The 21643-nt window shown below is 37.5% G+C and overlaps 1 long non-coding RNA gene across 1 annotated transcript in view; it reads right to left on the bottom strand.

The window, feature by feature from the left end:
* Positions 1-21643, bottom strand: part of LOC126767403 (uncharacterized) — a 67115-nt gene that overhangs the window by 11639 nt on the left and 33833 nt on the right. The gene's annotated exons all lie outside the window — the stretch shown is intronic.

The following is a 21643-nucleotide window of genomic DNA, read 5'->3' on the forward strand; positions in this document are numbered from 1 at the left end:
CGGACTGGGATAGGCAATTGAGAAGTAAAGTCCTCTCTCGACGAGCAAAAACCATAAAACTCTATAAGTCATTCATTATTCGCGTCCTGATATATGGTATAGAGGCAAGGACGATGACAACATCTGATGAGTCGACGGTGCGAGTTTTTGAGAGAAAAGTTCTGCGATTTATGGTCTTTTGCGCATTGGCAACGGAAATTATCGCATTTTGACATATTTCTACGAATTGCGGCTACGCTGGCTAGGTCATGTTGTCCGGATGGACGAAAACACTTTAGCTCTGAAAGTATTCGACGCATTACGCGCCGAAGAAAGTAGAGGAAGGGGAAAACCTCCACTCCGTTGGGAAAACTAGGTGGAGAAGGACCTGGCTTTACTTGGAATCTTCAGTTGTACTCGAACACTTATTCTTCTTCTTCTTCTTTACTTGCGTAGACACCGCTTACGCGGTGATATTCGAGTTAACCACAATGTTTTCTTCCGTCTGGACAACATGACCTAGTCAGCACAGCTGCTGTCTCATGATTCACTGAGCTATGTCAATGTCATCGTATATCGCGAACACTTCATCGTACCATCGAATGGGATATACGTTGTTCCGTAAAAACTTTCTCTCGAACAGTCTTAAGGCCAACTCATCAGATGTTGCCATCGTCGATGCTTTTGCACCATATAATAAGGCGGAGATGATGAGTGATATGTAGAGTTTGATCTTTGCTCAGCAAGAGGAGAACTATACATCTCAATTCCCTTGTCAATCCGAAGTAGCACCTGTTGGCAAGAGTTATTTTGCGTTGGTTTCCAGGCTGTTATTCTTGTTGTTGTTAATACTGTTGCCAAGAGAGACGAAATTATCTACGACTTCGAAGTTATGACTGTCAAGAGTGCCAGGAAGCCAAGTCGCGAGTGCGACGACTATTTGTTTGATGAAAGCGAATATTTCATATTGTCCTTGTTCACTACCAGACTTAATAGTAAGCTAGTTAAAATATGTATATATGAAGTAAAATTCTTGAGAATATTTACCTTAATTTGGCCGATATTTTACGGAAATGATCTCATTTCGGACCTCAAATCACTTCAGCATTTAAATCCACGGTAATATTTTTTTGATAAGTCAATTATTTATTAATTTTTTTAAGTGCTGAATAGAATATATTTCATAACATAGAGACCATTAGGATTTATTTTATAAAATGATCACTTATTTTATGTTATGACCTCAAAGGTTTAAAAAGACGCTGACTTATTAATTTAAGTTAAAGTTAATGAAAAGAAAACTTTAAGCAAACACTATCCCTCTCTTTATTCAGTTTCAAAATGGTATTTCTCCTAAAAACTTATTAATTCTAATGATGATGAAATTACAAACAAAAGTGTACCAATTCTTATCAAGGCAGACAAATGTATGACGAGCGAGTTTGTACGGCTGCCTATATTCTCTTCACAGATAGGCCGGCTGTCTACCGAGTTCGTTTAAATTAATTGATATTACTTTATGGGAATTGTTGTTAATACCGAAATTTTTCAAGCGCTCTGCTACATAGATCGGCCAGAGTAAAAGTTGTGAGGGAATGCACTGTAGTGGAGGGCAATATTCTGAAGAGTTGGCAGGCATTGCACTTAATTGGCTTCGTTCTGCTACAACTTAACTACTAAGGACGTAAGTGGGTGGATAGGGAGTTATGATTTTTCTTCCTCATAAAATTATTAGTTTGTTAAAATTTTTTCTTACTTTAATTTAACTCTTCAAAGCATCATCCTTAACCCTTACAATGAATTTACGTGTTTGAAACCTGAAGAAAGAGCCTGGCGGTTTACGGTATTTGAGGAAAGTTTGTTATGGCTTTTGGGATTAAAAACGAAAGCATAACAGTTGATTGGCATATCTTTGAAGGTTAAATAAGGTATTTATAATTTATTGCTTAAGGATACACAGTATTAAATTATTTTCGAGAGAAATATTTCACAGTCAAGAATATATTTGCTAATTTTTATTTCCACCAGTTCGCAGACAAATCTGAAAGTGTGAGCTTTAAGCTTTCATCTCGCAAGCGCGGGACAATTAAGCAGCAGATGCTGATATGATTCCTCTTCGTCTTCTTCCATATAGACTCTGTAGCTGGCGTCGAGTAAGATCCTTAACCTTACTGCATTTACGGTTTCGGCAAAGCCCATCTATCTAGTAGTAGAAAGCACAAGGAGAGGGGTGTTCCTTAGCTTTACGCAGCAGCCTTACGGTTGCAAGTGTGGTTTTTTTAAATCCCTCCGTCACACAAAAGTTTTACTCTTCGATATTAGGCTTCCTATCTAGGACGAGCTCTAAATACTTCACTGTATCCACAGGTTGCAGTCGAATGCTTTTCATCTGTGGCAGTGATGCTTTTGGTCTTGTGTCTCCTAATAAATACAACCATCTCAGCCTTATTAGGATTAACGGTGAGGCCACTTCCAAACGCCAAATCAGTTACGACATTGAGTTACCCTTACGTCAACTCGTACACGGTACTCACGAAATTTCCCTTGACCATGACTGCTACATCATCTGCATAGAAAGTTACCTGGCAGCCAAGATCCTCAAGTATTTTTAGCATGATAAATAGGAAAGGAGAAAGAACTCCACTTTGAGGGGTGCCTCTAATTACATTTTACCGAGGCGCTACCCCATTTCGATACGATAACTCTGCCGCACGGATGACTGAAAATAAGGTGTTTGAGGTTCGATTCAACCCCAAAACCGTCCAAAGCTGTTACAACTGCCTCCGGTAAGATGTTATTAAAAGCTCCTTGGTGAAGGAAATGCCTTCAACCTTGTGGCTTCCTAAAGCCATGGTACGATAGTATGCAGGGCAGTTTCCACTGACTTATTTTTAAAATAAGCGTGTTACGCACCTGATAAATTATCCCTCGAAAAGCGGTGTCTTATCTGTCAGTTTTGCACTAAGAAAGATGATGGGCCTAAAGTCCTTGAGCGTTCAAATAGATGGATGCCAGTCATTTGTATGACTCCTCAACAGCAGGTTGCAGCTGCGCTGGTATAATGCCGTCCGTCTCGGGGTTCTTGAATGGTTTGAACGAGAATGAAAGGTCGGCAAAGGCTGCACACTCCTCTTGAAGCACTCAAATATCAACGATTTATACGAACATTACGGTTATAAGGCATCAAAAACATTCGAACACCGTATGAACAAATGAATGCTCAAACAAAGGGTGAAATGGCACATCAAACAATGCGTCTGGATCAAGCCAAAGGAATGCCAAACCTATCAGCCACTCACACGCATCCACATCCAAATAGGTAAATGCAGCAGGCAATTCGCTGAAAATTTTGTGTGCGCACCCAGTGATTCGCTTTGATGCTTAGGCTTAGTTAGTAATACAGGAATGCGTCTGCTTTGTGATTTCAGTGTTCATTCGAGTTTGCGAAATTTCACGGCGCTTTGATGTGCTCACAACAGCCTCACTGACCCACAAATACAAACGAACAAATATTAGTAAATTAATTAACAAGCGAAATGCATGACAGGAGAGTTCAAACGCCATCACTACCGCCAATAACAACAACAGTAATAACAGAAAGGCCACCGACGCTAACAAACCGAGCTGCTCCGCGTCCGTAGTGATGTACCATGTAGAAATGAAATGAGGCAAAAATCAACGATAAATGGTCGAATTCGGTTGTGCTTATGAAAAAAAAGTTCCACTACCACAACAGCGCCCAAAATGTGCGAAGATTTTCCGTTGAAGATATAAATCGAAAAAACTTCTGTATAGGGATCTATTAACCTGTTTTTTACCAGTTACTTACCTAATATTTACTTGTTAATTACCTGTTAGTTACCTGTTATTCACTTGTTAATTATAATTATTAATCATTGCATATGGTTTTTTTTCGCTTTTTTTCCCTGCACAGTGATTTGCTTTTTCACAAAATCTCCAAGTTTTGGACTCGATTTATAGAATTGAACCCCCATGCTTTCCTCAGGCTTATTAGAGATCCCGAAGCCATTAGCTAATTTGCCAGGGTGGTTCCTTCTGATAGTTTGATATGGTTTGTAATAACATATTCCCAGCTAGTGCTTCACAATGAGACCCGAAACGGATCCAGGAAATGATGCTATAAAATTTACTAATTTCGCTTGAAGACAACAAATAATAGCCGAGACAAATTATAAAAAGACCAACAGTTTGATATTAGTTTTAAGATCAAATCTGGAGTCGATCGTATAAATGAGAAATGAAATAAGGAATTCGAGTATTTAGCATTAATTGAGAGTATTTTTATCCATATTAAGCAGTACTTGTCATTATAAAGAACCACTGTTTTACTTGAACAAGTGAGATCCTCTTATTTTCCGCCCGAGCAACAGCCCCGTAACCAATCTTAAATAAACTGCTGAATGTAGATGGAAAAATATGGAATATTACATATCGATTCGTTCATATATCTAATTGATAAAAACCCTCTCAGAACACTAGTGTATAACATAAATGGAATCTGCAAAAAAAATCAATAAACATCGAAATAGTTTGTCCCAAATGAGTGACTGCTGCAAAAGAATGTGTAATATTTTCACAAAAACGCCAATATGTCTCGCTACAGGATGATAGATAACTTTGATTGCTTAGCCAAAGTTGAGTCCACGAATTAGGCGAAAATGGCGGAGCACCAAAGTGAATGAGAGGAGATAACATTATTTTATATTCGCGTGCTGCGACATAGTCACAACACATACAAACACATGTATAGAACACGCCCTCCCTCTCCAATCACTTTTAATTTGTGAAAATAATTTGCAGCAGGAAATTATTCGAAAATGAATTGAGGGAAGAGAGGTAGGAAGCGACGCCTTAACTTGATGTGAAGAGGAAATGATTGGACACAACAAACGATATTTGTCTGCGGATTAAGAACGTTAACTGTGGAAAATATAACAGAGATAATAGTGAATTATGGAAAGACCTCATTAAAGCGCTGTCATTTACATTCATTTAAGAACTTCTTTTTCATTAGTTAGAGAGAGTAGTAGTGAAGGTAGTCAAAATTTTGAACGGTTTGTTTAGTCAAATTTAAATTTTTGAGTTCCAGACGGTACTTTGATCCATTTTTTAGGTTAGACTCGAAAACAGTAACATAGTCAGCGTCTGTATATGTGACCTAATTCTAAGCAGCAAATATCCGGTAAACTTCACACAAGATTTATGGCAGTGAATTTTTCTAACTAAGAGGAGCCATGTGTAGAAGTCCACGCAAGTGAGGAAAGTTCTCTGAGCGCCATTCACTTGAGAGTGACCAGAAGCAATTCCTTTACATATGGCTTAAGAAGCTCATGACTTCCAGCCTCAGACCAAGTATCCTCTGTGTAGCCAAAAAACGTCCGTTTGAAGGCAAGCTAAAGAGAGAAGACGAGCTAAAGTGAGAAGGCGAATCATGCCTCCACAGGGTTGTGCGCAAGATTTGGCACCCGCTACATAAAAAAAATGAGACCCAATGAGAATTACATGAGAGACCCTACTTTTGATGACAACCACTGCAAACGTATTAAAGATTTCGATGTATGGTATGCACCTGGAAAGTCCGGTCTTTTCACTGAGAAAGTGTCGCGGTCCAGCTGATTGATGTCCTCGTAAGAGGATGAGTTTGTCCATTTACTCAGGTCTTATAGTTTACAGATTTACCATTAGTGTTACCGGATGCCTCGAGATGTTATATGTTTTTAAACTATAAAGATCTGAGAACTATTCAATTTCAGCATAAACGGGTACCGTTAAAAAATATATCTACACAAACCATTAAAATGACGACCCATGGTTTAGCCATGTCTCTCTGTCGGTTGGTTTTTCCGTCTATCTGTATATATGTGAACTATCTGCTTATTTTTTGGAATCATCGATATCGGACTACTGTACCAAATAGCTTCCACATGACTATTAAGTGATTGTTTGGAAAAATTTTCCATTTGACGACATATGTTATATTTTTCTTATTCTAATGGTTTAGAAGAGATTTCTTTGAAATATCTACAGCTGAAAACTAATCAAAAATATTCCCAATTAATGCTTTCTTCCTAGTAGTAAGATTGAAGTTGTAAATTCAGTCGGTAGCGGAGAGAACTCCAACTTATACTTGTAGATCTACCTTGGACATGCTAAGTTTAGACAGACTTCTGCAATGAAAGACAGCACAAACTATTTCCCATATAAAAACATATGAAAGTTCCACTAATTATGAGAAAATCCAGATCACGGTTCAATATAGTCTGTAGATAGCTGAGGAAGCGACCAAATAATTTTCTGTATTTTTTAGGGAGGTATACGTCCAAATCGATAGGATTCTGCTATATAAGCTTTGAGCTCCGTAACAGTAATATTAAAGTTATAAGGGTGTCTGGTCACAACAGAATCATCAGAAATTGTAAAGTAAAGATGAGCTGGAAAAAAACCACCTTACCCAATTTCTATGAGGTTGGGAACGAGCTATGGTTTGCCTGTCTGCGCGTGAACTCCGTAAGCATTGGTGAACAGCGAGCACTTGTGGGATTGTGCAAGTACTCTGGCTGAGAATGGAGATATATGAGGATTCTCCCGTGACCTAAGGTCTATTGTGCCTTCTGGTTTAGAGTGGAACGTAAAAGGTTCATTGAACTACCAGTCATTAGCAAGGTTTACATGACCAAAATGATAGGCGTTGTAATGGCACACTGTTCCATTGCCACTCACTCGAGGCTATAGATTTCACTGTTTAGCTTTGGCCAGATTAAGGTTGAATCATTTCGGTTGCTATACTTTTTTAGGAACCACAGCCGATTTGGGTGGAATTCATATTAGCATCCTGAGTACACTTGTGGCAGTGTTTTGTCTATATGCGACGCTCTTTTTGATCCATATCTAGGAGTTCTTGTTATCGCTACGGACAAACATCTCTAGCTGTTTAATTTGGATTAGTGGTCGCAAATCAGTCTGTATACCTGAAATAAGGCCAAGTTCCAACTAACATTCCCATACTTCTCTATCTTTGAACCCTAATGCATACATCCAATTTATGGCGCAATCAACGCTTTACTAAGCACTCATGCATTTTCGCATCCTTTTTGGCTGCAGCTGTTAGCGTCGCCTAAACCTTAGGTTAAATTTTTGGAACACTTTTCAGCAACACAGCGAAAATTCTTCAAACTTTACTGCACTTTGTGTTTGTTAGTGTCTACATGCGTTGCCTAACGGCCAGTGCGTGTCCGAAAATTAAGAAAACACTCACCGTTAGGATGCAGCATGCGCTGCTTTGCACTCGAAAGCTGTGAGGGGGTGGACACATTGACGTAAGCGTTGCGGCCGAAGAGGCAAAAAATATTTTTTTTGTGTTTTTGTACGAAGTTGGCAAGAACGCAGTGAAAATACAGAAAAGGAGGCTCTTTAAATTCAGGCTGAAAAATAAACAGCAAAAAATAAAACTTTCAACGCCGAAATTTCCATGCCTCGCGCTGGTACAGAAATTGTCGCATGCGCTTTTGTTTAGCGTGCATATGAAGGTGAAATTCGGTTATCGATCTGTAGCAGTGGCTCTTTTTACCAAACAACGCAAAGTGTTTTTGTTTTAAGACGTTCTGGGGGAAGCTCGGTTACTGCCTTGTGCTTCAATAATTCTGCATAAAAAAATTACCTTAAATTGTTTAAAGTGCGCTTAATAATCTACAAAAAATAAAACTACTCAACCCATATTTAAGAAACAACTTCGCAAAATAGTTTTTTTTTTACCTTGAAATTCTAAACCCTCCCTTACGGGGTCAGAAGGGTAATATTTTTTCACATTTTTTTTTGTGCATTTTCTGTTCCCTTATACTCTTAGAATTAATGCAGAAACCCACTTTACCATTGGAAGGTTTCGAAAACGGCCCAAAGGTAATAATGCCGCTCGACGTTCGGAGCGCTCGGAGTGAGTGCAATGATTCCTTACTCAACCGCTTAATTTTTTTTTTAATGTTCACAAAATGCCTGGCTGTCGTCCCTATATTTTTTTTTATTTATTGACAATATTATGACAAAAGCTCATGTAAAAAAACATGGGGAAAAAAAAAAGCGTTAATTAATTTATCAACATTTTTTTCCTAACGGAACGATACTTTTTAAAGAATAAATTGAGTTTTTGTGTTTCAGATGGTCCAAACAAGAGAAATCGTGTCCGCCAGTGAAAAAACGCATCTCATTCACCCAGCCATTTCTCCGGCAGATGTCATCAAAAAATTCCGAAAAAAATTGTTTATACACCCCACGATATATCTCATGATATGTGAAAAAAGTTCTATTGCAGAATAAAAATTTCTATGAAAAAAAAATGTCAAAAACCAGGCCAGATTACCCTGCTGACCCCTTAATATCTTCTTCTTCTTCTCTACTGTCGTAGATACCGCTTACGCGATTATCTGCCTCAAGATCACCTGTGCAGAAAGTTGTATCTGAGCAACTTCAGAAATATCGTCAAGAAAATCTCAACCGATGGTTGTGATTCTTTTCCTATACAAAGCTTTGCATTTGATTAAAATATTTTCTATAAACTCTTCTTCTTCTAATTCTTGACAGGTTATACAATAGTTATTGTATGGTGTTCTCAGTCTTCTGAGTGACCTGTTAGAGCTCCTGTTAGAGTTCTTAAGTCACTACTTTTGAATTCTATCTAATAGTCGGCTTGTGCGACCCATATTTCATTCATGCCACTTTCGCCTACTTCTTTAGCACTTTGAGAATTCACTCATTTGTGACTCAGCTATATTTATAACATGCGTGTCAATTAAATTTCTACAAGTAGCCAGAGTCATATAAATATTCCCTCTTTTCCGGAGTGTAAGTGCAGTGGGGTGCCTATTCTGGCTAGAGTATCATGTCAGATGGGGTTTTAAGACCCTGAGACACGTTATGAAGTCTCTTGTTTGTTCTCTCCCCAGGATGGACTTTAGTGAATTTTGGGGATTTCGGTTTCGGCTAATGTGTGTAGCGTCATGCGCTAGCTTCTTGGACTGTTTTGACGTCATACTTATAAAGCCACTTCTCGTCGCCAATAATGATGCGTTGGATGAATGGCGGGTCTTCAGCTATGTTGTCCACCATTTCTTTTGCGCTGTCCACTCGACGCAATATTTGCAGAGCATTTGGTGTCCAATATTGATATGTTGCCTGCATACCCGAAACATTAACCAGAATATGTGGAACCGATCAATAAGAGATTTTGAGATCCTCTGTTCCTGCATTGTTGCTGACATGATCTTAAATTTAAGTTTGTTGTAGTCACTAACAGAGGTCAAATTAGATGATATTCGCTACAGATGATGCAAAAGAACGCATTATTTTCTCAGATTACCATTCATGCAATGCAGTCGCTATTATCATTATTTCCTTAAACTTCATCTTTTTGCCACTATTCCTCGCTGAGAAAGCACTAACCGAATAATGAATGTGTGCTACATATAATGGGAAAATTAAGTGAAAATTAGTGTGCTTTCAGTTTAAAACAACAACAATAGTTTTTTGCTATTAATATCCACTCAGTTAAACGTGCGATTTGTCTAAATTGTGTTGCTTGCAAGCATGCAACGGCTATTAGCGCGTAAGCGGTGTCTACACCAATAAAGAAGAAGAATATATATGGTATATACCATATATATATATATACCATATTATATACTTGTATCGGGTTTTTTTAAGAGCCTCATAAAATTTGCCTCATCGCGTTAGATTGGTTCTGACATTTACTTTAATTTAAGTTTGTTGACCGCGGCTGCGTCAGGTGGTCCATTCGGAAAGTCCAATTTTGGGCACGTCGAATTTTCAAATTCGCATTTCGGCCGGAATATTTTATCGACAAATTTTGTTCAGCGATGATGCTGGTTGAATGGCTACGTAAATAAGCAAAATTTTTGGGGTCAACCAGAAGCCATTCAAGCAATGCCCATCGCATCCCGAAAATTGTTTGGTGTGGTTTGTACGCTGGTGGAATCATTGGACCGTATTTTTTCAAAGATGCTGTTTTGGTGAATGGCCACTATCGTTCGATGCTAACAAACTTTTTGTTGCCAAAAATGGAAGAACTGAACTTGGTTGAACAACAAGATGGCGCTACATGCCACACAATAATCGATTCTATGGTCCATTTTATAAAACTGGAGAAAATTCAAGAAATGGATTAAGTTGGCTACCAAGATTGCGATTTAAAGCCTTTAGACTATTTTTTGTGGGGCTTTTAAAGTCTACAGAAATAAGCCAGCAACTATTCCAGCTTTGGAAGACAACATTTCCGAAGAAATTGTGTTTCCGCCGAAATGCTCGAAAAATTAAAATTACACCAATAAAGAAGACGCAGCTTCGCGGTCAACATTTAAATGAAATTATCTTCAAAAAGTAAATGTATATATCTAACGTTTCATATATATGCGTTTTTTTTTAAAAAAAAAAGTTATCAAGCTCTTAAAAAAATCACCCGATATATAAATATATTTACACCTATGCCAAATCCGCCCTACACACACATTTTATGGTCGCAATGAAATTATTTTAGCTTAGTATAATCATCCATTGTACAAGACGATATCTCTCTGTAAGTGTATGTGTGCGTGCATTTGACAAGTTAGTCTCTGATTGACATAACCAAATAGACTTACAAGCATTATAGAGCACATTGCTCTACAAAAGCAGCAATAGTCACTTGATAGTAGCATACATTTAGGCGTGTAAGCATTTGAAAAGGCATGCTTACACCTTCCAGTGCACTCACATACAATGAGGTTAGTGTTTGAGTGAGTAAACTTTGGTTTCACGTTTGCACATATTGACAGTGACAAACATTCCCTCGAGACAATAAGCCTCGCTCAGTCGGTTAGACAGGCAGAGACGTAAGCTTTAGAAAGGCACGAATGCAGTCATTCAATCACTGAGTTATTTGTTTAGTCAGTCAGTCATTCAGTCAATCCAACGCACACGCCTCGCAATGCAGTCAACTAGTTGCACTCACAAGTTGTAATTCAGGGCACAGTCAGTCGTTTAGCTAAGCATTTGTTTCAGTTGTTCGCTAGTGGTTGGGTGGAGGCAAACAAATTCTTTAGGTGATGCCTTTTAATAGTCCAATAGAAATTGGATCACAACTCCGTGCATTCCTTATATAACGGTACTGTTAAAAACTACTAAAAGCGCAGTAAATCAATAACTAAAAACTCCAGAGACATCTAGCGTTATAAGAGCCAGGGTCAAAATCGGCCAATGGGTGTGGCAACGCCCTCTCTCGCGTGAAATGCCATATCTCGATACGTGCTCGACGGATTGCAACAAAATTCGATATCTGACATTATTCTTATTTCACGGTATGAAAATGAGCAAAACTGGACTACAACTACGCCTACTTCGTACATAACACAATTTTAAATACCTTTTGATTATTTCACTTTTCAATACACATATCAGGAAACAAATAATATAATGCAATAAATTTTGCACGAATAGTGCCTTTGAAGTATGTCACCTTATGACTAAAAAATAACGAAATCGAACCACAGTTATGGACCTTATGTACCAGATATGCGGACCCCATAACTATTTTTGATTTTTCACAGAAAATAGTGATCAAAAGGTGAGATATGTAATCGAAATTTAAGAAAAATTCCTTCCCGATAATTATATGTTTGTATGTCAAAAATGCGTTGAAGATTCGAATACCTCTTAGAATGTTGCCCAAAGTTCGTCTGCGGTCACAAGCACAAAATGTTAGGCGCTCGTGCATCAAGTAACGTCAACGTAAGTAAGTCATTTTCGGTTTGCACAGCTGTCGAAGAATGATGATGACGCGGGCAACACAGACTAATTAGGTGAACAGGAGAAAAAGAACTTATTTTCGTTTATGTAAAGTACGTTACCGAGCATTTTAACGTAGTTCGCATTAAGTCAATGCGGTAAAATTCAACAAACGAGCGGAAGAGTGGGAGAAACGACCCACCAACAGGTTCTTGCTGTTATGTGCAGAAAATTGTTGAATGTAACGGTAGTGTTTCGACGGTGAAGCGTATGATGGCCGTTGGCGGCTGTAATTGCTCGCTTTTCGCATAATAATTCGCCGGAAATGTGTCACTTTAATGACCGTGCAGCTTAGTAACTGAAATTCGTGGTTCGTTGGCTCAATGGCTGGGTAGCTCACTAACACACTTAGTCAACCAACCGACTTAACATAGTACTATGTGGGCGCACAAGCCCACAAATCTGCAGTGTCACTCGTGTAGTCGGACGACAGCGTTGCACGGGCGTATGCTAAATAAGTGCGTGTTTGCTACGGAGGATTTTCCTCTAATATCGGTTGTTGCTTGTCTTTTTGTGTTGTTGGTTATCATATTTAGCTTAAACGCGTCAAAATACTTTGTATTATCCCTTTTCTACTTGCTAAAAGTTTTCATCGACATTCGTTCTTCGACGGAGTGCGCTTAGAGAAGCAACAATTTATCGTTCAACACTTTGTTGCCACTTTTACTTCGGTTATGTTTTAAATTTCGTTTTTATTTCACCCCTTTATGATAGCGACAAAAACTTTTAAAGGTATACAAGCACACAATATAGTCGACTGTTTGGGTTTGCAGTTCCGCGAAATCTATTAACTCAGCCAAAGCGCCGAACTTAAATTTTTAATAACAATATTTAAAATTTTATTTACCGATAGTGGCTCTAAATGTTACCTTTGCTTAGTTTAAAGTGAAACAACAGAGACTTTTATGAGAAATCATATTGTAGTATAGTTAAATACCACTTAGAACAAGTATAAGGTGTACTTGTCTTTTAGGATTTCGTGAACTTCAGGAACACAAATTGGAATCCGTATTGTATGAAGCTTAGCGATTCGTTATTATTGGATAACGCGGTTAATACGGGTGTCACGGTTTTTAGCTCAGTCTGTAGGACTATTTTTGAAAGCTGCTGGACTTTGAAAGCTCTGAAAGATAAACGGAAATCCCGCTGGTGGCCATCAAGGCTGCCTGAGATCAGATCTTCGAGTAGAACGCTTTTCAACAAAGTAAGGCAGGACTGTCTATATAAAAGTCCAAAATAAAGAAAGCCAAGAAGATTAATGGAGAGCCTTCTGTGGAAGTGTAGAGAATTGTCATGACGTTTTAGGTATATTCTCATGCACAATCCTACTCCACTGGGATATAAAAGAAATGATGTTAGTGGATGGATCATGTGAGTTGTTAAAGCTGCTCCTAGGAAGTATGCAGCTTGTGGCTTGAAGATAAGTTAAGGTGACCTTTGTACCGATGGCCGGAAAGAGTTCTCACTTCGTTGCTAAAAGTTTCAGGCAATTAATTTGTATTTGTTTCAATTGAAAACGTTAATAAGCTCATAGAGTTGTACATTAAGAGAAGAAAACCGAAGGGTAAACTGTTAATGGTCCAGTATGTCTATAGAAAAGCAGCTCGTAGTATCATAGCACGAGGCTGCATGAAGAATGTGTCGCCGGAATAGTTAGTTAAAGCACTCGAAGAGTTTGAGATGGAATCGAGCCTCGAGCACCTGACTCAGTTTTCATTCCCAGGATCACATGTGTTCCTTTTCCTTCATTCGGAGTCTGACGTCTTCAACCTGTTGATAAGGTGAAATACCAAGGGCTTATCCTTGATATAAAGCTTTTGTGGAGGCCAAATATCGAGGAGAGAGTATAGAAGGCATCGGCTGCTTTGTAGAGGAGTTAAAAAGCCAAAGATGGTGTTTCGGCTCTACGAAATCTTAGTAAAGCTAGTACTATTCGATGTTGCATTCGTCTGATGGACGATGATTCATAATAGCCGTGGCAATGTCTCTAGTTCAATTTACAAGCTATCTTCCATAAAAAATAAGCTAATAACTTAATTTGCTGGTCAAATAAAACACGCCTAATATTACTCTTTCGTAAGAAGGTTGAACGTGTCCAAAGAACGGCTCTCGTCGGCATCTTCCGAACATTTCGGACTACAACAATGCTTTTTTTAGCATGGCACCTATGGAAATTCCTTGCATGTGCATTGCTGCGACGTGCGCTTTAAGACTCAGGGAAGCTGTTGAGCGCAAGTTGTTAAAGTTGTGTAAAAGAAGGTGAGGTGGAAACATCCAGGCACTTTCTCCTCCATTGTCCTGCCTTAGCAGGACCGAGATTGAAACATCTTGCTCGTCTTACCTTCAGCGAACCAGGAGATAACAGCCGAAACTAGCATTACCCGTCGCAACAACAATTTGTGATAAGATCCAACGCTTTGTCAATTTCAGATGGTCATATGATCTATTATGTAAGAGATTCAGGTATCATAACGCACCGGCGCACATAGCTGTCCAAGTGAGCTCCATGTTAGAATGGACCTCTTAATTAAACCCAATAATAATAAAAATAATAATATATGAACAAATATTTATAAAGAGAAAGATATTGTTTCCACCATGTATCGGAACTTCTTTTTTGATGACCGAGTTATAAGAAGCAAAACTGGAAAGGAAATCGTCAAGAGATTTAACTGCGCCATCTTTCACATGGTCGTACAGATAAATATTCTGAAGTTGGAAAGAAAATAATAGCTGCTAAAATAGATCATAAGCTTTACAAAAAATTTAGCTGCTTTTTCAGTAGAATACATACCAGACGCAACCACGATCTAGTTGAGTGCAATTTAGTATGTCTGGAAGTTCAGATCAACCTTTTTAATCGAGCTACTGCAGAAGCCTTTCTCAGCCCTAAAATGTATTGCCTTACTTTCTATATGATATTGAGCTCTGATATTAAACTAAACAAACGATTTATTTTATATAAAGAATTCTTAATCGAATCTACGAAGATTTATTTAAATGCTAACTTCCGATTACATGTTGGCTAGAAAGTTATCAACGGACTACATATAATATCATACGGTATACCGATTAGTCTACAAGTAGATGGCATCTTGCTGTCGGATCCTCTCTCAATCTTCCTTAATTCAGATATTTTCGTAGTCAAAAACTTCTGAGGGTACTCTTCACTCTACTTAATTGATTAGTGGTGAGTGAAATCAGAAACTATATGTCTACATTTAAATGCATCATCGAAGATGAAAGCCCTTAATTGCCTTTTGACTAATTCGAAACTCAAGACAGAATATAATATTTTCCTACCCAAACACTGACCCAAACGTTAGTTAATTGAGCAAATCCAAATGTATCTTCAATGCCTTATGACTTCAGTCGTGCTCTAACGCTACAAAAATAAGGTGTTTGTGAATCTGAATTGAGACTGGCGATGAAAATATGTAGATCCATTACGACAGCCCTAAACGTTAAAAATTCTAAATCAAACTTGACCAACCAGCCAAATCTTCGGCACAGTCGAACATCCCTGAAGCCAAGGTAATGTTATGTATTTGGTGTGCTTTGTTATGAGTCTCTAACACCGTATGAAAATATTAATTAATAGCTTCAGAGAGACTGTATTTGAATAACTCAAATTAATATAGGGCTATATAAGAAGATTTATATCTCAACTGTCTTTGGTTTGTAGAAACTAGACAATGCTGCATAAGGTGTTAATGGGTCTGGCACAGACGGCGCCATGCCATGAAGCCTCTAAACGCTATGCAAAATGTTGGAAAGCAATTGGCAAAAACACGTCTGGCGGTGCGTACGGAACGCAACGAACCAATGCTTGAGAGTTGTATGAGTGTGTTGCACTCTATGTTGCTACATCGCTATAGAGTTATAAATATAAACGCATATAAACGAAAGTACTTAGCCACGTCCGACAAAGCAATTATCTATAGTAAAGTGCACTTTCAAGAGCCCACTGGGAGCCAAGTGAGTAGTAAAAGTTTAGTTGGTGTAAATAATTTAACCGCGTCATGTTGTCCGGATGGACGAAAACACTCCAGCTCTGAAAGTATTCGACGCAATACCCGCCGGGGGAAGCAGAGGAAGAGGAAGACCTCTACTCCGTTGGAAGGACCAAGTGGAGAAGGACCTGGCTTCGCTTGGAATATCCAATTGGCGCCACGTAGCGAAAAGAAGAAACGACTCGCGCGCTGTTGTTAACTCGGCTATAATCGCGTAAGCGGTGTCTACGCCAATTAAGAAGAAGAGGCGTAGATACTAGACATAGCCATTATTTTCAGCAGAAAGGGATCAGTAGATTTCAATTGTATTTTTTGTGTGTGGCAGGTGAAGCCTACATACCTCCATACCTCTTTCTTTAAAATTTTTGATTTTACCGTGCAATTTACTACTCAATCTCGACAGTAGGCTCTCCAAAACTGAACTAAGTTTTAGTAAACATGGAAATTACAAAATCTCAAAAGCAATGAATTATTTCTTTTAATTTTTAATTGCTGTCAATGCTACAATGCGGTCCCCATGGCGTATGAGTAACATAATGACCTACATATTTATCTACGAAATATTGAGATACTTGATGCTCTCGCAAAACTTCCATTTCACAGATGGGAAGGAACAGTTGAACTACAATCAATATATAACATAGGCATATACAACTCTGTTCTCTAGGCAAGTGTAATATATGAAGAGTTTGCTTTGTATTCAATACAATTCCTAGCTGTTTAAAACCACTTTCACTGGTATCGCCTGTGTGTTGCATAATTTTTGTGAGATTATTGCTTATGGTTAAAAGAAGCGGTCTAAGAAATTAGTTGACTGCGTAACTAAAAAAAATATTACCTTTAGAGCCATTACTGATTTATATAAACAATCGTCTTAGGCATCAAAGTCATAGAAAAATAAACTCTGTCGATAATAATATCTGCCAAATTTCTAGAAGGTACTTTGTCAAATTAAAAAGATTTCCATACAAGTACTTAATTCGTATCGTACAGTTTATATGGCAACTATATGGTATAGTAGTCCGATCGAAGTAATGTCCTTCAAAATTGTAGCGATGCCTAAGATAATAATTTATGCCGAATTTCGTGAAGATATCTTGTCGAATAAAAACGTTTTCCATACAAGGACTTGAATTCGATCGCTCAGTTTGTATAGCAGCTATATGCTATAGTGATCCGATATCGCCGTTTCCGATAAATGAGCAGTATTTTGGAGAGAAAAGAGCGTGCGAAATTTCAAAACTTGAGGAACTAGTTCGTGTATACACAGATGGACATGTGTAGATCGACTCAGCCTGTCACGCTGATTATTTATATATGTAATGTCGTTACTTAAAATGCAAAATAACATTTCATAAAAAAATTCGAAATTGAGTTTTTGATTGCTTACAAGTCTAAGAGTCTTCGACGTTTCCTTTTGGATGTTATAAATATCATGGAACATCTAATATATATATGTACAAAAGTTTGAAGTCTACAAGAAACTGAAATTATTTCATATATTTTTGATCAATAACTATACATATCCGTACAAATTCTCTTAAGCCCTCTGATGAAATATCTCAGCGAGAAACTTTCAGATGCATTTTCTAGAACTAAATTTTCTATAAAGTTTTCCCTTTGAGTTATCACCATGACCCGGGCTATAATTTCCATCTGACATTGACATTTATAGTAGTATTATTCAGCTCCAGCTTAAACAAGAGCTTCCCAATTAAGTTTGATTAAATGATCCATCGGAGCTATAAGAAATTCAACGTGTTGAAATCGTATTCTGTTTTCCAAACACCTTAAGTCTTTGATACATAGATAGTAGGTATTTAACCTTACTTCTTAGAAACCACGTCTATTCCATAGCAAAATTTAAGAAATGAGTCATTATTACTTACAAAAGTAGAACAGTCTTTAACTTTCAGTTGGAACTTATGTATTTTGGTAATAAAAGTTCTTTACCAATATCTATTAGGCTTTAGATCTTACTGTTTTGAGTTCTATCCTAATTTTTCGGGTATTGCCGATTTTATAAGGATCCCATGAACAAAAGTGAGGGCTAAAGAGCACAAGCTCGTTTTACACGACATCTTGCTGAAGAGTGGTAGACGCCAATTCCAGTTACACCTTGTAAACCAATATCTTTAATTTTTAAATAGCACAATACCTTCTGTGTTTTCCGTTAATTACTCCAAAAGCCGCCTTCAACGGTTGTTAATGTCATATAAGTAAAGTCTGAAAGAGTTTCCTGCCAAAGCCTCGTATATGAAGCATGAACCCGAAACCTAATTGTGTGCTTAACCCCTTGACGTATCAATTAGCGCAACAAAATTCGCTTCCAACTGTTTGCACGCAACTTTCACTAAACAAACCAGTTTTGATGCTTACGAACTGTCGCAAAACGAAACGAATTTTATTTATTTTTACTGCGTAACAAAAAATATGGATAATTACACAACTGATCTGCAGTAGTTAATGCACTCAACTGCAACAATGTTTTGTGTTTACATTATTAGCTGAAAATAAAGGGAGATTTCATCAAATGTACACTTCTACACACCACCTGCGTCCAACTTTTGTACTGACGATTTATCTTGAGCACAAATGGTTACTTTTGCTTGAAAAGTTTAAGAGATATGTACATTAAACTTATTAGAGAGCGAGGCCACTCACACTTTTTCAAAGTTTTATGTCCACAGATGCCCTTGATACTGTGATCTTCTATACCAAATAACAATTTTATATCCTATTTTAGTGCTTAGTTATGGCATATTATACGTTTTCGGTTAATGGCGTTTTGTGGGCGTGGCAGTACTCCGATTACGCCCATCTAGAAACTCGTAATTTGTTTTGCCAATGGACATGAATACTAAGTTTCATCAAGATACCTCAAGCACAGACGTACGAACGGACAGACAGACAGACACTCACCTGGATTTCAACTCGCCTCCTGATCAATTATATATATATAAAAGCCTATATCTTTATCGCTTGGTTTTAAGTGGTACATACAACTGTTAGGTGAATAAAACTATTATACTTTGTAGCAACATGCTACAAGAGTATAAAAATAATGGGACATTTTCATTATAAAAATTTACATAAAATTGTGCCATTACAAAAGGTAATGAAATGAAAATTCTATAATAAGTGACACAAAGTTCAAGTGTAAGCGGTACACACATACACAAACGCAAATACACATAAAAGCAGGCAAAAAGTTATTTTTGCACATAGATTTGTAACTCACGGGCGTATTGCTCGGTATTATAGGAAATCTCATATATATTTGTGTGTGTGTGATAAATTGCTGTAGGAGAAATCCTCATGACTTCCCGGAAACTGATTAAACTCTGTTTCGATTTATTACAATACAAATCTCTCCTTATATAGTATCATATGCTTATGTATATATGAAAGTACATAAATTTCACTGGTCGACACGATTTTTAAATCTGACTTGTGCTTGTTAGATATCAATTTCTTCTACACAAAAAATAAGGGGAAATTTTGTTTTTGATTAAATTTTGCTTTTGTGGAAATTTTCCTCTTTTTTTATATTGGATGGGCAAATTAGGCCCACTCGTATCACAAAAAAAAAACAAACTATATAAGCTAATAATAAATATTACCGTGTTTTCATTGTCGAAAATAAGAATTTCAGTACGAAACCATTAAGCCAAAAAATTGTTTTTTTGTTGACCAGTGTTAAATGTTATTAACGAAGCATATGACGCGCACAATAACTGAATCATAATATGCTCTTCCACAATTGCTTTTATCAATAATTTACCTGTAAATGTAAAATTGAATTAATATGACGTGAAAGTTGAATTTTAATTGCATAATATCATATGAGTTCACACACGCATACATGATGTTATATGTGTCATTATTGGCAAGAGTTCAGGCTGCAATGAATTGGCAATTTCTATACATACATACATTGAGTTGAGTCAAACTAACCAACCATCGAATTTATGGGTTAAAGTGAACCTGCTATACATTGTGGTGGTTGATAGATGGTATTTATTGCGTTTCTGACTTTAACTTGGATCACAGTCGTGGCTCGAGGCAACGGTGCATTATCTTCGTGTGGAATCTATGAGTTGTTCTTATATAATTTCGGCCGTTTTCTACAGATATTCTAACGCAAACACCTCAATACGACCAAATAGCATTCCTTATTGACCCTCTGTCTCTCTGGAACAAATTCATGATACACCACGAATATCGAAAACAGATCGAGCGTGCTGTGTATAGGTGAATAATGAGTGGTGAAAATATTGCTCTCAGATGCCGCTCAACTCGAAATTGGTTCGCTAAATACGTACAGTGACGACTGGTAACCGTCAAATCGATCTCTCTTATGTCAACATTTTGAAAGACAAATTCATTAGAAATTGTAAAGGAAATTCAAAATCAAGTCGTGGATGTTGGAAGCATTATGCGACCAAATAGCATACCTTATTGACCCTCTGTCTCTCTGGAACAAATTCATGACACACCACGAATATCGAAAACAGATCGAGCGTCACTTTAATTCTTGAGCGGATTTGGAGCGTTTTTTTTTTTTTTTGTTTCGGCTCGTTTTTTTCCCTCGCTTCCGATGATGGTTGACTTGCTTGTAAATCAAATTCATAAACCCATGTCTCATCGGCAGCTATAATACATGTTCAGAGAAACCTGTTTACGGTACTCTTTTTTAAAAAAAATTCAGCTTTATCGGGACGAGTCGATCAACAAAGCGTTTCATACCCGAAATATTCACCGAAAGCATTTGAACTAACTCGCGAGAGATCTCGAGCTCTCTTGCCATCTCTCTAGCATTTATCTGAGGATTTTCAACACCATATCCCTCACTTTTTTAATATTTTCATCATTTGGATAGATCGAAGGTCGTCCAGAACGAGACATGTCTTCAACGAACTCTCGACCGTCTTGGAAGGCTTTGTACCACTCGTGGTCTTATGTTTTTGGTTAAACTGAAACTGAACCGTTAGTCTTTTCCAACACGAAATTTGGTTCTATTTGTAAAATAAATTAGCATTATCCGACAATCTGCAAAGCAACCCACTGCCCCACGAAAGCTATCAAACTGACTAGTCTTCTGCGGGATTTTACCACCTCTCGGTTTGGCTTACCGTAACATATCATCAAAGATTACATAGTTAATGATAAAAAATTGTGTTGTTGTAGCTTGAAAGACTTCTGAGAGGCACATAACTATAGTAAAGAGAGGTCATTACCTAAAATAAACGGCAAGATTCCTCAAGTAGCAACTAACAATCACCGGAACATAAATAAAATCTTTAGAGTTTTTTGTAATAATCGTTTGATAACTTGAAATGTCAAAGACCTTTTAGGTGAATTTGCTAGGAAAAATTTTATATAAGAAGAGGATACTATATCAACCTATATCAACGGGTGCTTAATGAATTACGACTTAGGGACGGGGACTATTATCAATGTCGTTGCCAAAAATTATCTTCAGCACAGTCAACAAATGTAAGAAGTATTTAAACTCACTGGTAGGTCAACTCCACCTGTCCATAATTTGGGTTTTTAGTGACAGGAATATCTTCGGAAATGAAAAAGAAGACGAGTTGGCCAATCCTTAGAGGATTCCAGGCAAATTTAATGCCTTGCCTGGTAATAATGATCTAGAAGAAGTTCAATGCACAATTTGAAGAAGTAGCTCAGAACAAGCAAGTGAAAGATTGCGAAGCAGACATGGCCAAAATATCACAAGACAAAAATGAAATAGGTTGATGAAAATCATATATAAACTTACAGCTAAAAAGACATTG

The sequence above is a fragment of the Bactrocera neohumeralis genome, unplaced genomic scaffold, assembly GCF_024586455.1.
Source record: "Bactrocera neohumeralis isolate Rockhampton unplaced genomic scaffold, APGP_CSIRO_Bneo_wtdbg2-racon-allhic-juicebox.fasta_v2 ctg603, whole genome shotgun sequence".
NCBI lineage: Eukaryota > Metazoa > Arthropoda > Insecta > Diptera > Tephritidae > Bactrocera > Bactrocera neohumeralis.